General features: G+C 38.1%; 1 protein-coding gene across 1 annotated transcript in view; it reads right to left on the bottom strand.

The window, feature by feature from the left end:
• TENM2 (teneurin transmembrane protein 2) overlaps positions 1 to 20288 on the bottom strand; it is a 1208790-nt gene extending 1188502 nt beyond the window's left edge. The window contains exon 1 of the mRNA XM_023591746.3: positions 19721 to 20288. The gene's annotated coding sequence lies outside the window, so the exon portion shown is untranslated. The remainder of the gene's footprint in view (positions 1 to 19720) is intronic.
• Between the last annotated feature and the right edge of the window lie 275 nt (positions 20289 to 20563).

The raw sequence follows: 20563 nt of genomic DNA, 5'->3' as shown, positions 1-20563 counted from the left end.
CCCTCTTCTCTCCACTCTTCTTCTGTTAAGAAGTTCCTTGGACAATTTTACTCCTATCCACACCACCAGTGGTCTCTTGCCCACATCTCTTCCTTAAGTTTCTGACTTACCTAACTGTACAGAACGTCGCTACTGGAGTTACGACAAAATCAGTTGGCCAAAACTAGGTTTCTAATCTCTCCCCCATTACTGCAATACTGATCACCATCCACCATAAACCTGAAGATACTCTAGGCTCCTCCTTCTTCCTTTGGTTCCACTTCTAACTAAATCATGGTGGGTTCTCTTCCCAAATACGTTATAGATCCCTTGCTTTCTCTCTAGTCCCACTTTAATTACCTGAGCCAGTGTGCTCAGCATCTCTCACCAGAAATACTGTAGCGGTCTTTCACCTCAAATTCCCTGACTCCTAACCTCAAGCCCTTCTAAGCTATCCTTAATCCTGTTACTAGACAATCTGCCTCCAATGAATCCCCGTTACTTTCAGTTGTGTTTCTGGTATTTGTCCCACATAATACCATTCTTCCAATGCTCAAGACAAAACCTGGGAGGTCATCTTTGGTTCCTCTCTAACCCCTATTTCTTGTAGCGAGTACATCAGCAAAAGCTCTCAACTTCACCTCAGAAATGCACCGCATCTCTGTCTGCTGCTTATGCTTGAGTTCATCATCTCTTGCCTGGAAAACTATGAACCCACTAATCACTCTTCTCTTCTATTCCTGACACCTGCATTCCATTCACAAATTAGACAAGGTAGTTACTTTTTTTTTTTTTTTAATGTATCAGGGCCAGAGATGGAACCCAGAACCTCATATGTGGGAAGCTGGTGCTCAATCACCGAGCCACATCAGCTCCCCTGAGTTGGTTTCTCCTTTGTTTGCTTATCGGCTTTTTCTTTTTTTTTTTTAAGGGGATACTGGAACCAAAACTGGAACTTCCCGTGGGGGAAGCAGGCACTTAATAGCACACATCTGCTCTCTGGTAGTTACTTTTTAACTTTAAAAATTATTATGTAAAACTTCAAACATATACAGAAGTAGTAAACAAAGTATAAAATCATAATACATAAAATATAATGAAACCCCACAGCTCATTACCTCACTTCAAACATGACCAATCAAGTTTTCTCCATAACCTCATCACTCCTCCACCCCAAATAATATTTTTGAGTAAACTATAGACATATTTGATCTACAAACTCTCAGTATGTATTTTTAAAAATGAGGTCTGCACTTTTTAAATGACCCTATAATATTGTACCCTAAAAGAAAATCCCTTAATATCACATATACAGCCTGTATTCACAGTTCCATAATTGTATATTTACTTATTTACATATTTTAGAACTTGAATGAAGTCTCAAATAAGGCCCATACTTTGTGATTAATTAAAATGTCTCTTAAGGCTCTTATAATCAATAAAAGTTTATCCTCCAGCACTTTTTTCCAGCAATTTTGTTGAAGAAACTGGATAGTTTCTTCTGTAGAGTTTCAGCATATGATCAGAATTGTGCCGATTATAGCCTTGTATTGTCATGTACACATATTCCTCTTTACCTCTATTTCCCACAAATTGATGATTTGATCCTGAGGTTTGAGAGCTGTTCTTTTTAAGTCAGTGTCTTTGAGGTATAACTTGGATGTAAAATTCAAGGAGAGGGTGAGCATTTTTGAAACATTGCTATGATCAGGGCACTTCTTTGCTTAAAATTCTCTAACAAATTCTGAGTGTAGTAAGAATTAAATCTAAAATTCTCAATATGGCCTTCAGGGACCTTCATGATTTTTGTGGTAACCACCTCCCTCATCTCATTTGGATCATTCCCTTCCTCCTCTCTGACTTGTTTATAGCCACACATTCGGTCCTTTCTCAGTCCTCCAACATTCCAGGTGATTTCCGCTCCAGGGCCTTCGTACTTTCTGTTTTATCTGCCTGACAGGATCTCACACATCTCCAAACACCTGATTCCTCCTTGTTATTCCGACTTCAGCTTAGGCATTATGCCGCCAGAAAGGCCTTCTCTGTCTGCTCTAAGTTAACTGGTGCTCACACACACACACAGATGTGCAGTTACATACACTTCCATTACTCCCCTCATATACTCAAAGTATTATTTTCTTAACTAGTTGGATAGTTATTCCTTTACCTTCTGTCTATGCCATTCCACAAGACCATACACTAGCTATTTAGTAACCCAGGGCTAAGATCAGTCCCTGTACTTAGCCTAAGTTCAATAAAGGTGTGCTGAAGAAATCAATGACTCAATGGTACCTTGATTCCTATAATTTCCAGAGCTCTTCCAGTCATGCTGTGCTTCAGACATGGTGAGTGGAGGCATCCGCTTTTATCCAAACCATCATGCTCGGCTGGTCTCTGTACCTTTATATGTGATGCTGGTCTCTTCTCCTTCCTTCCTGCCTCCCTTTCTGCCCTATTCATTTAGACTCACTCTTCACATTTTAGACAAAACTAAAAAGTCATCCCTTTGTGCTACCACCGCAGTATGCTTGCATATGACATATGTTTAGACACACGTTTATACTTCACAGAGGATCCTGTAGAATAGTAGTCAAAGTAAGGCTCTGGGGCCATGGGGCTGCACTCTCATCTCTGCTCCATCATTTAAGTATTTGGACAAATTATATAATGTCTGGTTTAAGTTTCTTCCTCTTAGAAAGAATGGCAATAGTATCACCTATCTTGTTGGGCTGTTTTCAGGATTAAGTGATATAATACATATAAAGTACTTAGAACATTTGATAATAAATATCATTTACTCTTATTAACTATGGTGCAGTTAACACCTTATGCTAGAATAATTTATTTTGTGTCTGCTTCTTACCAATAGCAGGTCATGGAGCAAGGCAGACATTTTCTTTTTTTCATGTTCTAATTTCAGGCCTGGACACCATTCAAAACACATCATAGTACCCAATACCTGTTTCTTGAGTGACTATGAATGATTCTGATTCCTGGGCCAGAAATTACTGCGTGGGGAGGGGGTGGAGGGAGAGGGAGCATTGGCAATGGTGCATGAACATGTGTGAATAAAGACTAGAAATGCATGTACCTCCTGCTAATTCACTGACAAAAAAAGCAAATCTATCAGAAAGGGCTGATGTACTTAGGGCAGGGACAGCTAGTCCAACTTGTCTCTAAGAATCCAAGAAAAAAAAAACAAGGAAAGTTCAAATTCTAGTCCAAGGCAGTGATACCCATCTTCTTCCCACTTCAGAGGGAAGCATTCAGTTTGCCCTGCTGTTAAAATCAAGAGTTAACATTACAGTTAGCTTCATCTCACCCTGGAACAAATTCTCCTTTGTTTGCACAGTCAATAATCTATAAACTAAAAACATCCCAAAGCATGCCAAACTCTATAATATATATGAACACATAAAATTAGTACAGAGTTTATCACTTTTCCTTTTAACCACTGCAAATTATGCCTTAGATAAGAGCTGGTAAGCTTTTCCTATAAAGGACCAGATAGTAAATATTTTAGACTTGCGGGCCATACTAAGCAATGTTGCTGTTGCAGTGCAAATGCAGCCATCAAAACAATGTATCTGAATGTGCATCTGTGCTGGCTTGGAGCCAGGTACCCTAGAAAAACACGTTCTTAAATTTAATCCATTCTTGTGGGCGCGGACCCATTGTAAATAAGACCTCTTCAAGATGTTACTTCAGTTATGGTATGGTCCAGCTCAATCAGGATAAGTCTTATTATTTATCTGATTACTGAAGTCCTTTAGAAACAGATTGAAATTCAGACAGATAAAGAGAAAGCCAGGGGACAGTAATGGTCAAGGGAAGAGGGATGAGAGGGAAGCGGCCAGGAGAGGCATTGCCAAATGACTGAAGAGCTCAGGACCAAGGATCAGGTAGCCAGTCCAGTACTCCACCTCCACTCTTCAGGAAGAAAACACCACCTTGATGATGCCTGCATTTGGACTTTTCCTAGCCTCAAAACTGTGAGCCAATAAATTCCCATTGCTTAAGCCAACCCATTGCATGGTATTTGCTTGAGCAGCCAAGGAAACTAAAACAGCATGGCTATGTTCCAATAAAACTTTATTTATGGACAAAGGTATTTTATCACATTTTTTTACATGTCACAAATACTGGTCTTCTGATTTTTTTCAAGCATTTCAAAACATAAAAACTATTCTTCATTTGTGAAACATACAAAAACTGGCAGTGGGTTGGATTTGGCTCACAGGCTGTGAATTGCTAACCCCTACACTAAACCAATTTTAATAGTTCCTTTTCTAACTTCTAAGTAAATGCTGTATATCTGACTGTTCTTCATAAATGCAAAGTGGTAACGATGGATTTTTTTCATGCTAAAAGGATTATTCCTTTTATCATCCCTATATAGTAACTATTACAGCAACCATTTTAATTTATGTGAAGCATAAAAAATAAAAATTATTTTAAATACCTTTATAGTAAGCATCGATGGTCAACTAAATCAGATTCTATCAATCCTAATTCCTCCACACACTTATTGTTTATTAGCTGAATCTGTCAATCTTATTTGTGACATTTCCTCATTTGTAAGAGATTAGAAAGTACAATGACAAAATTCCAAGATAAGTTCATGAACCAAGGAAACTCATTCATCCAATCATGCTTTTAAAAAAACCACATTCCCATATTCTTCCCATATTCCCAAAGAAAAAGAAATCCAAGCTACTTTCACTCAACAGATACTTATCGAGCACTTACTATGCACAAGGTAATGTAAAATAGAGCAACCTCTCTGACATTTGTAGAAGGGACAGCCATTATTTGAGTGTGCTTTCACAAATAAGTATCTGGAACAGTTAAATGAAAAAAAAAATGGCATCATTATTTCGATAAACCTCAGAAGAAGTGCAACCACATTCATTCAAGGATCAATATGACCCAGGGATTTCAGGACCCAAAGTTCTCCAGGGAGTGCTACTAATTAACAGGAGAGTCTCTTAGTGCTTGATTTGACATGAGATAGAGCAAAAGACACGCAAACCCCGAGGTGAAGAGCTTCATCTCAGACAGTTCCATATTGTCCAGACAAGCACGGTGGCTCAAGAAAGCAAGCGACATCTTCCTCAAGTCAATTTTGAATTACTCCCTCCAAATTGCCTTTACAGCTGTGATTTTCAGTTCCTAGAGTACCCTCCAAATAGCTGGTTGTGTGTGTGTGTGTGGGGGAATAAAAGTCTACTTTTCCCCAAATGCACACCTTTTGGCAACCTGCCACCCTAACTCACAAAGGCCATGCAGATTCAAAGAGAGACACTTCAGGGATTCTATTAGGATAAAAGGTAGATCAAAAGTTTGGTATAGGGGCTGCTGTCAGGCAATCAGACACATAACTTACCCCAGTTCTGAAGACCTACAGAGTCGATCTCTGAGATAAACTTGACTCAAAGTGAGCCTAGGGCACTCAGCCACAAACTAGTGACAATTAGTGAAACTGTGCCAAACTCTTGTCTATTCTCAACGGAACTGAAGAACCTTTAAAAATGGAAGCTGGAGGAAGCTAAGACTATCGCCTACAGTATGAACTACTTTTTGTGAATTCAAGGGAAACTCACAATGTGGCAATCGATGTGAGTTACAAAAACTGAATTTCACCTATCTTTCTAACACCAGATATTCTGCTTTTATCTAATCAACTGTATGTAGTTACAGAGTTAGAAGAGCTGGAAGTGAATGATAAACTCATAGACAAAAGCTGATTGATACTGAGGGTGCAGCAGTAGTCTGGTCTTAATGTAACATATCTGTGTAGGTATACGTGTATATGCATATATTGTAAACACACACTCACACACACATTCATATAGGGTGAGAGGTTGAAAAAGAGAGAAAAAAGACGGAGGGAAAAAACCTATCATTTCTCACATACATACATATTATACAGAAACACATATATATATTGTGTGTGGGTGTACTAGATAGAGACAGAGAACACACCTATCATCTTTCACCATGAAATGACTCCTGTCCTTTCAATCCTTCAAAAGTGTGCTTATCTGAGCCTGTATAATTAGATAATTCCTACATTACTATTTTCCACAGGTATCATCCTGTAAATTTTTTTTTTCCTTATTTAATCTACAGGTTAAATTAGACGCCTTTTTCACCTGGCATAACTTTCAAACCCCACAACGGTCTTCTGGTTTCATGGAAAGTTCACCAGGTTGACATTTACTTACATGACTGAATTCTAAATAGGGATTAATAAAATGATTAATTTACTCTCCTTTTCTCCTCTCTCGCTCCTGTTTCCCCCATGAGTCATGGTTGGCTATCTACAAGAACAAAATATCTAACTGTGGAAAACTGTCTTCCAACCGCAGCATCTGTCTCCCTGGCAAGCTCTGCTGACAGTTGGGTCCTGGCTCTGGAACTGTTCCAGAATCTCTTTCGGGTTGAGATATTAGTGGGCTCTTTTCTTCCTAGGTGCTATTTCCTACTGATTCCTCTCAATTTGAAAAATGGATTCTGTATATATTTATCCTTCTGAGAATCTGCTATTGTGGAAACAGCTCAAATTGAGACCCCTGTGGGAAGGCGCACGTGATATCCCATTCCTCTGCCTGCAAACTATCCATAAAGTAGCTTGGCGTTCCCCAAAGATCTGCTTTTGGGTATTATGTAAGTGGCTTCTCCTTCGGAAAAGGAAAGAGATGCTTCAAGATACAGAAATAAAAATGCCCACAGCTCTCTATGGGAATTTCAAAATAGCAAGTTGCTTAAATATCAAGGAAAGCACCTGGTTCCTGTCCAAGCCTAAAGATAGACCGGAATAGTTTAAGAAATGTAAATGCGAGTGGAGGAGGGAAGAGGGGAGATGACCTGCGCGGGGGAAATTGTGGACCACAGAAGTAATCTGGCAATGCACATCGGAGCAAGTTCTGTCATTTAAAAAATTCCATGAAATGCACTTAACTGAAGAAGTTTCTTGTTTTTTGAAAAAGTGGTTGACGTAGAGGCATATTCTGTAACAACAATATTCCAGTAACGACGCATCTGTCTTGTTCTGATTCCCAGCCTAGAATACTTCCATCAGGCTTTCTCTTTGCTTCTTAAAAATTTCTTCCAAAATCCACTATTTTTCAAGCAATTACTCAAACCTTAGCACCCCTTGAAGGCTCCTGATTCACAAAAGAATTAGAAAGGATCTCCAGTTATCACTAGATTCCATTTTAGATAGAGAAGAAAGCAGTAATCAGGCAAGATAGGAACACCTTTATGTTGTTTGAGAGACTTTTGAAATTTGCCTCACTCAAAATAGCATGGAGTACCTTCAAACTATGAAACAAAAAGTCTACTGGACCGATTATTTGTAATCTGTCATTGAAAGAAAAAAAAAAAGTTAAACTCCCTCAAATCCCTAAAGGCATTTAAGAGAATCCAAGTCGTTCCATACATTTAGTATTTGCTGAGAGTAAGTACAGAGGAAAAGATTAAAGCCTTCAAAGACCTCACTTGTGTAAGTCTGACAACAACGAAAAATCCACGGTAGAAAGGATTAATCTCAAATAAAACTCTGAAAAGCGGCTTTTGCAAAAAACGATCCCTCTGGCTAGATCTCCTTTGTTTACAATAAGAAGTAGAATTTGGACCCATTCTATATTAATTCTTATTTCTCCTCTTATGAAATGAGATTGTTAAAGTAACACTGTAATTATCTTTTATCTATGGCATGATTTATTTATAAAATGAAATCCCCCTTTACATTTTTAGAGTAACAATCACTGAATCCTTAATCGCCAGAAAAAACAACATTGGAACATGAAACAAACATTTATTTCACCATTCCTTTTCCAGAAAGCTATGAATGTGACCCCAATAAAAACACAGCTACACATGTTTTAAACATTTAAATTTTTTTTTTTGCAATTTTAAAGGTCATATTTAGAACTGAACGAACGATGAATATGAATAAGTTGTAGGCGATGCCTAAAGCGGGCATCTTTTCAAGTAAAAGACAAGACTTACTAATAGTCCCATTTGTTTTCCATTAAAAATCTACTCATTGTATTCACAGCAATCCTCATGCCAATATGCGAGCCTGCTTGGACAAAGAGTTTGCTTTGTGTGTATCAGATGCAAAATTTACTTAAATTCCAGATAATTGCAAGTGCATCTGCTAGGCTTTGTCACTGGTCTATATGAACATTTTCACAGTGTATACAAAAAGCAATTATCCAACAACTAAAGAAAAGAAACAGTCATTTCTGCAAATTACAGCCAGCTCCTTTATCAAGGAGTAAGTTTGTGCTAAAAGAATATCACCCCAAAACACAGTTTTAAATAAAATTTATTCACTCACACCACATACATTAACTACACAAAACAGAAAAAAACAGGAGCTTTTTCAACTGTTAAATTACTAGGTCTGAAACAGGGATAACTGCAATTTCAAATAAAATCATCTCGCAAAACATTAAAGTTTTCCTCTGGAGAAAGAACACCACCACCCAATTCAAACCAATTTGATGCACTGGTATATGTTCTTATTCTGTATTCATGACAAAATATTTCAACAATAGTCACTTACCCTATTTATCATGATGTTTTAGTTCCCTAATTTGAAATATAAGCTCACAGAATTTAGAACCTGAAGGAAAGTCAAAACACATGATTTAAAAAAAAAAACAAGAAAAAACAAAACAGCAACAACAAAAACAAAACTAGACAAGTAAGAAAGAAAGTCTTATTTAAAGTTTTTGCAAAGCAGGCCTAAGGATTTCTAATTGACTGGTCAATATCGCTCTTCTTTCATTCTTTCCATTTTTTTTTCTCTTCTGCTCTTTTTTTTTTTTTTTTAACTTCATGCACAATCCCATTTCAACTGTCACACTCAACACTGCCAGCCTTCCTTCAAAGCCCAGTCCAATTTTCAGACTTTTACACCTCATGGCAACTAAACAACGTCAACGGCTCTCCTCTTCAAGGGCGAATAGAGTAGATCTGCTCTTTAACAAATTTTCAGAGCTATCCAGGATGATCACAGGGAGTCATTAGAATAGAAAGAAAACTATTTAGTGCAAGAATAAAAATTGCTGCGACGTCTGACTTGTTTCTAATCTAGCAATTTGGTGGCCATTTATTTCCTATTTCACCTTCGTTTAAATATCTTCATTATCATTTGATAAAATGTATTATGTTACTGGCCAAACCTATTAGTCAGTAGAAACCGTCTCTGTATTCTCCAAACTGGAGAAACATCATTATCATTAATATTTCATGGAACTGTATTAAATGAGACAATATTCAATATTTAACTATCTAATCCTACAGTAATTTATATTAGAAAATACTAACCATGTGAGAATTCGGCCAGTTGGATTATTTTATTGGATGAACCATTGTCATTATTAATAACACTTCAGCATCTCACATTTTTCCAGCACGGAATGTAACATCCAAGGACTAAAAGTGATTTTGTTTCTAATTAATTCTCAAAATCCTTGGGAGACAGTGATGGAAGGATAAATATATCAATTTAGAATTGAAGAATAAAAGGCTGAGTCTTCGATGTAAAAGTTTCCCTAGAGACGTGGATGACTTTCATGACCTCTTTACCTCCCTAGGTTCACTAATTCTTTAGGAGGGAAGACCTATTTGAATTTCAGAAGTCTAAACTACAGAAGAAAGAAATGCAGGTTTATTTCTTTTAAGTACAACATTGACTCTTCTTGTTGATTTATAAGTAGAAAATGGTTTGCTATATTATCCAGAATGCCTGTTATTAATTTGCTTAGAAACAATTACTGGATCAACCAGATTTTTTTTTTTTAATGTAGTAGAAACCGGTCCCTTAGACTTTCTTCAGAACACTTATCAATTATATACATTTTATATAGGCAAATGTCAGTCTATTCTGGGTGAATTCTTTTTAACTTCAGAACAAGCAGGGTTCAAATTGACATTTTAATATGGCTCTTGGTGAAAACACAAAGGATTCTACATGAAAAACATTTTGAGACTGATGTGTGCTAAAATCAAAAAGCATTGTACTTTTGTAATCAGAAATGTCTTCTGATTGATTTTGAGCTAAAGAGAAGTGCTCGCCGCTATCACGGTGGCTTCGAGTACCCCTGAGACTGGCTATACACTGCAGACTTCCTAATAAGCAGGGCCCGGGCACTTGATCTAGATGCAGCCAAAGTTTATACCAGCCCTAGCCCTAAACTTTGAATCATGAGCCAGGAACTCCCAGGAGCAAGGGCAGGATTGAGCCCATTCCAGGGGTGGTACGGTCACTTTTCTAGGGAAGCAGCAGCTGTGATATTATTGGCAATGCTTGTGTACAGAGGCCACTGAGACAGTCAGAGGCATGGGTAGACATCTAGCATTCAGGGGCAGAAGCAAAGCACCTGGTTCTACATCTTCCCTGGTGATTCTGTGATTCCCGATATCCTTCCAATGCTTTCCTTTCCCCCTCAAATTAGCCAGCATTAGTCTCTTTCATTACAAGTAAGAACATATCCCAATTCATAAATAAAAAATAATAATTCACGTTGAGCTTTTATACTGCACTGGTTCATTTATAGACCACAGGAAAATAAATCAAGAGATCCTGGACTATTGTGAGTTTTAAAGAAATTCTCTTATTATAAACAGTAAGAATCTGTCCATTCAGATGCACCCAGCAGCAACATATAAATATCTCACAAATCCTCAGAAATCCACGTACCCAAATGGAAAAAGAGTCAAAGTTTAAAGAAGGGATGCGTCACTGAAGGCCCTTCTTATTTTTCTCGGCCATTACATCACTGATTCAGATAACAAGGAACAGAAGATGGAAAAGAAATTCTGGTTTATCTATGATTTGCTAGAAATGAGATACACACATTTTGAAAATCACACTCAAAATGAACATTAATCAAGTGCTGGAAAGGTGATATCAAAAGTCAAAGCTGACTGCCTGGAGTCTGGAAAGTTATTACCCACAGCTGTGAAAAGGGTCAGTGCCTCATCGCATTCTTCCTTTACCATCTACTTTTGGAACTGTTCACCTGGTACTTTCCAAGAACATTAACCTTCCTATGAATGATTTATAAAAGATGAATTTAAGGGAGGGAACAAGATTTGAAAAGTAATCACCAAACCTGCATATTCACCATCGGCTTTCAAGTTCAACAGGGAAAAAAGTCCTTTACAGAACACTTTTCACCAGTGACGTGAGGGATTAGTTGAAAACTTTATTTCCTTCCCAATTCCTATAATGTTTCAAAACGGTTCTTTTTAAAAAAGGAAATCATAAATTTATTCATTGCTCATGAATAATATAAATCGACAGCTTTGGGGCATGGAGACTTTTATCCATTCAGTGAATGAATTTACACAAGCAACAGGCACATCCTAAAATGACCAGCATCAGAATTTGTTCCTACTCTGAAAACCACATGTTAATCATAATCTGATTCCTTCTGGCAAGCATCCATTGTTTAAAATTGGCCCTCTGGTTTTACCCCTTTCTTAAACAAATGTATTATTAGCTATCTGAATTTAGCAAAAACAATGTTGAGAAGCTATGCTTTTCTCAGAGTAAATATATTTGGAGATTGAGGGCAATGCTCTTTTAAAAAACTACTAAAATTCTGTAATTAAAATATTCTTCTATGCACACATAAACACACACATACATGAGGATACTTTCTCTTATAGACTGCAAGCTTCTAGACCTGAGACCAATCATCCATGCACACACACACCCAAACTTCTACTATGATTCTGTGTACACCCCATGGGGGCTTAATAAACACTTATGAATTGACTGACAAGAGAAAAACCAAGAAATGACAACCTTCAGGGTAGCCGTAACACAATTTTAACTTGAAAATTGCCCAGGAATAGACTTCACAATCTATGGGAACATACACAAATCATATAAAAAGAACCAGTGCCCCTCATATGCCTCAGACTGGCCTTAGGGAATAGCTTAGTGAAAAATCATTGTCGGTTAGAAAGGAGAGTTCAGTCTCTCTATCTATTTACTGTTTGGCTTCTGCAGTAAATCCAGCTCACAGCAACTTTTACTCTGAAATAAAAATTTATGTTTTAAAATATAGAATAAAAGAAATGGAAAAATTAGCTCATCTCTAAGGGTCTCTTGCTAAGCCAAGTATAAAACCACCTCCCCCTGTCAATTCTCAATATTCACATTGCTACTTTAATTTCTCACAGCCAAATGTAACAGAAGCATAATCTACAATGCTTAAGTAGTGCCTTCAATAGCAACATTCCCAAATAAATGGTATTGAGCAATAAATCATAATTTACCCAGTATCTTCTCTCAATGACACATTGATGCTGTACTTCAATTCCTAAAACACATTTCATTCACATTTTCCTTAAAGAGAGTATTCAAATGCATCAAATTCAAAAGTGGTTTGTTTTCCTCTCCGAAGTTCATTTGGGGTGCTGATGGGGTTGACTAATAAAAATATAGTTATCTCTGGACCTGAAGCATTACATAAATAAAATGACACTTATGCTAATAACTTACAGCCTTTCCTCATTTCCTTGAAGTGGTGGCTTTTTCCATTATTATCTATTTTGAAGAGCAATTTCTATACTGATAAGTTTCCCAATATGCATGATGAGAACAACTGGGAAGAAAAGTATCAAATAAGCCATGTTCAAGATCAAGCCCATTTAATGAGGGTGGGGGGGGTGGAATGGGGAAAGAGAACAAAACCATTTTTGGTTATGGAAAAGAATTTTTGACAAAAACATGCCAGGCCAAAAATAAAAGTCTATGTATATCTTTACCATCAAAGGCCAAACACAAAAATTATTTTAATTCATCACTTTAGTGAAAATTGCCCAGGAATAGACTTCACAATCTATGGGTGCTGTCTTAGCATCTGCTCCCTGCAGTTACATGCAATCATCAATAAAATTTGCTAAGCACTTCCTTGCATGTCACACTACCATACACTTTGGTACCCTTCGGGCCCACCCCCTATCCCCCCCATTCTCCCATCTTCCCTCCCTCCCCCTCTAGCCCGCCCCCCCCCCCCCACACACACACACAGCTCAGGGAATGGATTTTAGTGGTGTGCTTGGTTGGATAGTTTGAGGTGACTTTCTAACACACATGTATGAACATCTAAATCATTATTTGAATTTAAAGAGTCTGAAACACCTTACAGTTTATAACATTATGCTAGTGGTTAGGAAAAAGTCTGATACCTCCCAATCTTTTTCCAGATTTTCCTATGTCAAGCCAAACACACCTCATTTTTCTGTGATGCTTTTCGGTTTTTAGATCCCCATATCCATGGCAATGAAAAGGAGAAATGATAAGGTGTTTTGTGGTTTTTTGGCAGCTTTCTCTGGACTGCAAGAAGTGATGATTGATCTTTTTTTCCACACTCATCCACAGCCCTTTCTGTGGCCACATGTAAATTTGTCAATGAATAATTAAGCAACAGACACATCCCATAAATATAATAAATAAATTTGATTTTTCCCTTAGTAATTGGTTTCATCTGACTGAGTCTGCTTGTGTGTAGGGATATGTAAACAGTATTAGAGGGGAGAAAAATTAGATGCTGGGTCACACAAATTACAGAGCCCTAAACACTGTGAAATGCTTTTGTAATAATTATATTATTATTATTAGGGTTAAAACATAGAGAAACAGAGGTGCCTTCTCAAGAAGTTTCAGTTAAAAATAAAATTGATGGCACTACTATTGCCTAAAGAAGGGGTTCTTAACCTTTTTTGTTTCACAGAACCCTCTAACAGGTGAAAACCACAGACCACTTACTAAATCCACAATATATTGTGTATTATTTAATAAATATTTCACACCCATGCCAACATGTTCCCACAAGAATAATGTTTTTTTGAATTTCAATTCAAGCTCTAGGACCCCTTGTTAAGAATTTCTGGCCTAAAGGAAATGGCAGCCAACTATAGAACAAATTTCCCTCTTGTCTGCATCCTTTCCCAACAAATTCACATTGTCCTTCCCTTGTGCCCCCATTAAATCTGTGCCAGTAGTACCAAATCTTGATTAAAGTTTCCATTTCCAGATGTCATATCACAACAGGCTACATGAAGAGAGATGGGTTGGACATACTAGAGGGTAGAGAATGAGTGGATATTTGTATACGATTACTCCTTGAGTAAATCCTGACAAGAAATGATTTTATCTTTCTAATATATTCTAGGGTGACACAGAGAGCCAAACTTTATCTTGCACTTAAAGAAAGCATCCAACTCATTCCAATTTACTTTCTTTGACAATTATTTTGGTATCAAATTACTTTTACCGTAAGATTTACCTAGCAGAGCACAGTACCTGGCCTGTCTTGAGAGTCCAAAATTAGCTTATTGAATGAATAAAAAAATAAAAGACTGAAAGATACTGCAGCTTTAACTTCTCCATATTCTTTCTAAGCACTATCTACTGAAATAGGTATTTAACCACACTATTTTACATTTGAAATTATTTTGAGAAAATTATCAGTGCTACAATCAGAAAGTCAGTTAGAATGAGTTCTCTAATAAAACTATGATTTTAACTTTATAGATAGTTGCTATTTTGATTGTCTATGTGCATGAACATAGCTCTCTTTTCTAACAGGTTGGTTTCATTCTTAAAAATAAACTAGCTTGACTATTTCTAGCATGTAAAATGAAAAGTTTAAGTGTTTGGTTTTTTTTTTTACGTGTTACAAATATAACAAGCACCTTACAAAATGTTCTGAAATGGTTACGTTATGGGATTTTTTTAACCTTTGCCAAAATCATTTCTATTTGTAAATACATTTCTTTACTCTGCATATACCTTTGTTCCTCTAAGAAGAGGAGAAATGTCAAAATAGTTAAGTCCTAAGCATTAATAAAAATGAGATTTAAGCACAAGCCCTGTCCAGAAGAATCCTCTATAGAATCCTCCTTACATTTAAAATCAGAATGTTATTGTTATTATCAATTTCATCTTTATCATATGAAATATATTCTCCAGATTTAGTCATTGCTTCCCAATAGGTAAATCAGAGATAAAGGAAACCAAATAAATGAAAGAATTATGTTTTCTTTTGAATGAAATTCAGCATAAGTTCTTTAAATTACCAGGCACATAACTCCCTTTCATATAACTTAAAAATTAGTACCTTACAATGGTCATATTAAAGTAAAACAATCATACAGAATTTCTAATACTTGTAAATTAAGTTTGAGGTTAGGTGGAAAATTTAGTCATCAAAGCAAAAATATATACCTTCTTATGGAAAGCTGAGTTCCAGGCATAAATCTGTATGACATTCCAGAAATCTAGCACAAGGATAAGAACACTGAACTGAAAAAGCTAACTGTTCATATTCATGTTACAATAACCTGTGGCAGAATTATGTTAAGGATGGGAATAGCACTGGGCAGTCCCCACAGGTGAACCAAACAAAAATAAAGGCAGGTGAGCCTGCTCTGAAAGAATTTCAGGCAAGGAAGCTTTAACTTTTAAAGAAATGATCTCTCTCCTCCCAAACACTGTACTCATATTTTCCCAAGACAGACACCGTATTTGAAGCACCCATCACCAATATTCTAGCAGTAGCCACACAGTGGTGATGAGATGAGGTCTACTGTCAATTGTTCCATCAGAGTCAAAAAGCCATTCATGTTCTCCAAGGGGATATAATTTTTCCTGGGGAAAATTTATTTTAACATGTTAACTGCATTACTTTGTCTCAATGTTTCTTTTTACTAAACTTACATGAAAAGAGTTAAAACACCTGCTCTCCTTTCACCCACAGTACTACAGAAAGCACATAATTGAACTTTCTTTCCTGACAATTCTTTTTGCCTAAGAGGCTCGTAATTGTACACTTAGCAGAGGTGGACCAATTAAAGTCTTTCAGCAAAGAATGAAGGAACATTATTTGCAAACTATTCCTTAAGGTGCTTCGTTTTTCACCATTAAGAATTCTTAAAAGGGCTGCAATATTTCCGGTTCAGAACCACATTGTAGTATATAATATGTCATGAAGACCCGGGAAGTGAGTAAGGTGATTTTTAGGAAAAACTTTTTATACTCTTTAACTTTATGAATCCCTGGGAAATATGAGCAGAACTAGATATTTCATTCCTTTTTACATAGTCTTAGCATGCCTAAACTAAATATGTTAAGTAGTGGTTTATCATAGGTAGAGAAAATTTAAAATAATTTTAAAAATTTTAAGTTACTGAGATTACATAGATGTTATTCAGCAATATGAAGTTTCCCTATATAAAGCAGAATAGATACCAGTACAAATACACTTTGACAAAGCTACTAACTGTTATGAAAAGAAACCTATAAGTCACTGTTGCTTTCACAAGTTTAAGGGGCATATTATCTAATTAGAAAATGCATCACATTTTATGAAATATTGCCTCGCGTCTTTTGAGGACATAGTAAGTTATCTCCCACCCCCTTGCCCCATTGTAAAAGAAAAGGTCTTGCTATTCCCTGAAGTTTATGAATCCGTTGTAGGTATATGAGAGCAGAGTGGTGAGTTTTTCCCTGTGAGAACATCAGGACTACTCAGAATCAGCAGTTGAAACAATAAAACTGTTGCTTCCCACAAAGTAATGACAGACAAAAACATACTTTTCAAATAGCCCCATTTGAGGTAAGCCGTTTGACACTAAATTTTCTCTCTTAATAACTGACTTTCTGTTTGAGCTCTCAAATAGGGAGGGGGGAAAAAGGCCCTTGGCAATGACCTTGACCATATTTCACCAGAAATCACTTCTCAAAATTAGTCTGCACAGAATAAAAGACAGTGAACGAGCTGGCCAATACAGGTTTTCCTTAAAAACATACAGAGAGTTTAAAGTTCTGTTCAAATGCACAAAGGAAAAAATAGCAATTAATTTTAAGAAATATTTAGTAGCTCTAGCCTAGTAACACCTCACACATGCAGAGAAACCTCCATTCTTATCAAAATGAAAATAGGATCTCTGACCATATAGATAAATGTGATTGTCAAGGTCCATGAATCAACAGTCTCAGATACCAGACTTTCTACACAGCCTTCTCCCCAAATAGAAGTTACCTTCTCCCCATGATGTCCAATACCATGTCTTTGGAAATGCTGAAATTCAACAAGATCAATAGAATGTAAACTACCTAATTTACCAACAAGCCTACCAAGAAGATACTATTTTGATACAGTAACCTAAGATCAACATAAGGCATAGAAAGTTAAAAGAGCATGGTTAAAAGTTAATGAAAAACTTAACAATAAAATCAACAACAAGCCACAAACAGTATGCCACATGGAATCAAGTAATATTAAGACCAGCTGGCTGAATAGTAATTTAACCTGGCATTACACCCAAACACTGATGATTAATATTTTAGCAAAAAATTTTCAGAGCTTTTCGGGAGTTGCCAGGAAACTAGAAGAAAGAGGGGTGAATGGGTAAAAAACCAACATCAGCAGGAAAGAAGAAGATCTTTAAATTGATGGAATCTTGGTCTTCACATCTGGGCTGAGATGCTGAATCTGGAGCTAATTTTGGTGTTTCATAAATAAATTCATGCTCTGAATATTGCATAACAGTTAGAAATCTTACCCTATCAGTGAAGCAAAACAAGCCCTTAGCCTGGTCAGTTATCTCTTTGTGCCCATAATGCGTGGAATATGCTAGAGAAATAATGTAGCTGCTCAGGATGGGGCATAATGCTTTCTGGTTTTGGTCCTAGAATGAGAGAACCATGATGCTTTAGAAGTCATGGGTTCTTAGGATGGAAGTTTACTCTAGGAATACATTTTTCTTTGGTACCCAGACAAGCAAGCGCTTCATTCAAAGAAGACTCTGATCCTTAAGAGTAAAGTTGCCCCCCAACCTAATCAAAATGGTAAACTGAGGTTTTTGTGAAACTATTTTAAAACAGCAATATTGTCAACTCAAGGAACCCATGAATAAGCTGAGCTTTCACGCCCTCCCTCCGCCCCCCCCCCCCCAAAAAAAAAACCTTAAACCATCAGCAGAATACAAAAGAGGAAACAAGCTTTAGATCTCAGGAATCCTGTCCACAATTTTGAGAAACACTTTTGTCAACATGGGTAACCCAGACCAGGTGAATCTGCATGGTGTCTTAGAGTATAGACTTTCTTCTACATGAAAAAGAGTCTGACTAGCTGTGTTAACTTACAGCTTGTTTTGTTCTTCAGCCCTAAACAGTCCACACTGTTTTTTTGCTGTTTCTTCAAGCATCAGTTAGGTTTGCATGTATAAAACAAAGTTTAACAGTATTATTGCTAACATACTCTTTCCACATAGGTAAACTGCAGCTCTGCGCTGTAGCAACAACATAGCTGAAGGAGATTTCCTAAAATAACATTTCCTCTCTGTGAAATGTATGTGCCCCAAAGCATCTCTGAACTGGATATCCTCATCTGAGTATCCAGTTCAGAGCTCCTCACGAGGTACTGAGACTGCAACCTGCTGTACCACAGAGCCCCACACTCTACAATTAAGTTGCCATTATGTTAGCTCATTTTCCCATAGCTTAGCAGAAATTTTACAACTATATACTGATTTCTTCTTAAACTGCTGATCTGCCATTACTTACTGACCCTTCAGTTTTTCTACTGAACTGGAACTGAAAACTTAGGGTGGAAAACAGTAAAACAAGTGAGATATGGCAACTCCTAAGAAACCCTCAAGGAACTCAGATTATACGAATAATTTAAAGAACTGTTGTGTATTAATTTTTAAATAATATTTAAAACATATCCTGGCAGCAAGGGTAACAGAGGGAGTTCTATTTTTTGAGAAAAGAGTGAGTTCAATTTGCATGCATTATGCTGGCTATTTTAAATAATTTCACTCCATGTGGATAGCAGAAATTGCCCTCGCCTCCCTCACATCCCAATCGACAAGATGCCACTTCACTGTAAGATCTAAGAGAGGATTGGATTGGGGTTAGAAACTGACATACATGTTTCACAATTTTGAGTAAGACAATGCCAGCGATCTCCCTCCTTTTCCATAGCCTACATTTATTATTAAGTAAATTTAGCAATAGCTCCATCAATGGAGAACAGGACAGTATGTGATGCACTAACCACTTATATGTTTATTATCTTTGCAGGCAAGATGAATAGTGGTGTCTATTATCCCTCCCGCAAATCTGCAGCAATGTGATGAAAAATAGCATTTTAAAGAAATTCTCTTTTGGAATGCAAATGATTCTTCCTCCAATTTGGAATATTTTAGCCAATATGTACCATCCAGTAGTTCTGGAAACACTGGCATCTGTCATGCTGTCAAAACTGAGTCAAAATGCATTGTAATCCTGGAGAACGATAACCTTAAACATCAATGCAACGTTATAATGCATCCTAAAAAAAAATCCCTATAATTGCGATGAACATTAGAGAGAAACCGGCAATCCTTCTGCAGGGAAATAACAGTCTGCTCTACCAATCTTTCCCCTCCCCCTTGAAACTCATGCAACTAATGATGACCTCCCGAAGTGCCGAATTTAAATGTTCCAGCATTCATCTGAGGATGGAGGAGGAGAAAAATACATAGAAAACCACGAAACAAGTTGCAAACTGCACAAACGTAAGGAGAGAGAGAGAAAGCTGCAGCTGATTCAGGAGCGATTGCAGAATGAGGAGCAACAGAAAGGAAACAAGGAAGAAAGAAAAGGGGGGAAAAAGCCTTAAGCATTAAAGAGTAAGAAGTGAAAAACATTTACCAGCGGCTCGGTCAGTAGCTTCGCTCCCTGACACCATCTACATAGAGAGATAACTTAGCCTAGAGTCTTCGGTCCCAGCTCGCTTTGGAGCAAAATTCCTTCACTTCGAGGAAGCAACACACACCCTCCAGAAAGAGAGAGAGGGAAAGAAGGGAAAAAAATAATCCCAAAGACCAAGACAGGCTGTCTCCCTCCTCCCTCTTTACCCGCCCCCCCGCCTCGGACTCCCCAAACGGTGCTCGCTTCTGCACAGTTCTGTCAGCTGTGCCGCTGAGCTGCTGCTGCCGCTGCCGAGGTTGCCGCGGCGGCTGCTGGTGCTGCTGCTGGAGCCGCTGCTGCTACTTCGGAAACGATTAGGAGGAGGACGCCCAAGCACGACCTGAGTCTGCGAGCCACCCAGGACCAATGTGCAACCTGCTCTGGAATCAAACCCATAACACACGCACGCACACCCAGTGGCTCCTGCACGCGAGCCCTCGCGCGCACACACGGGGCCCGCCTGCGCGCCGCACAGACACACACGCGCACACACACATATGCACACACGCGCGCGCCCACAGCCGTACACAACGAGCTCGGCGCGCCGCCCGGCAGCCAGCGCGGCCCCTGCATGGGGAGCGCGAGCCCATCTGCGGGCCCCGAGCGCGCGCACAGGTCCCGCACGCCGGGGCTGGGTGGTGGCGTTCGCGCCGCAGTTGCTGGGGCGGCGGGGTATGAGGCCAGGGAAGGGCTCACGGTTGAGGAAGAGGGGTACTAGGGACACGTGCGCCCCTTTGTCTGCAGAAAGAACCCCAGCCGGGCGTTTCCAAGACCAGTCCCTGAGCGCGCGAACCCGGGGCGGTG

The sequence above is a fragment of the Dasypus novemcinctus genome, chromosome 2, assembly GCF_030445035.2.
Source record: "Dasypus novemcinctus isolate mDasNov1 chromosome 2, mDasNov1.1.hap2, whole genome shotgun sequence".
Classification (NCBI taxonomy): domain Eukaryota; kingdom Metazoa; phylum Chordata; class Mammalia; order Cingulata; family Dasypodidae; genus Dasypus; species Dasypus novemcinctus.
The sequence above is the reverse complement of the archived record's forward strand: the minus strand, read 5'-3'. Positions and strand labels throughout refer to the sequence as shown.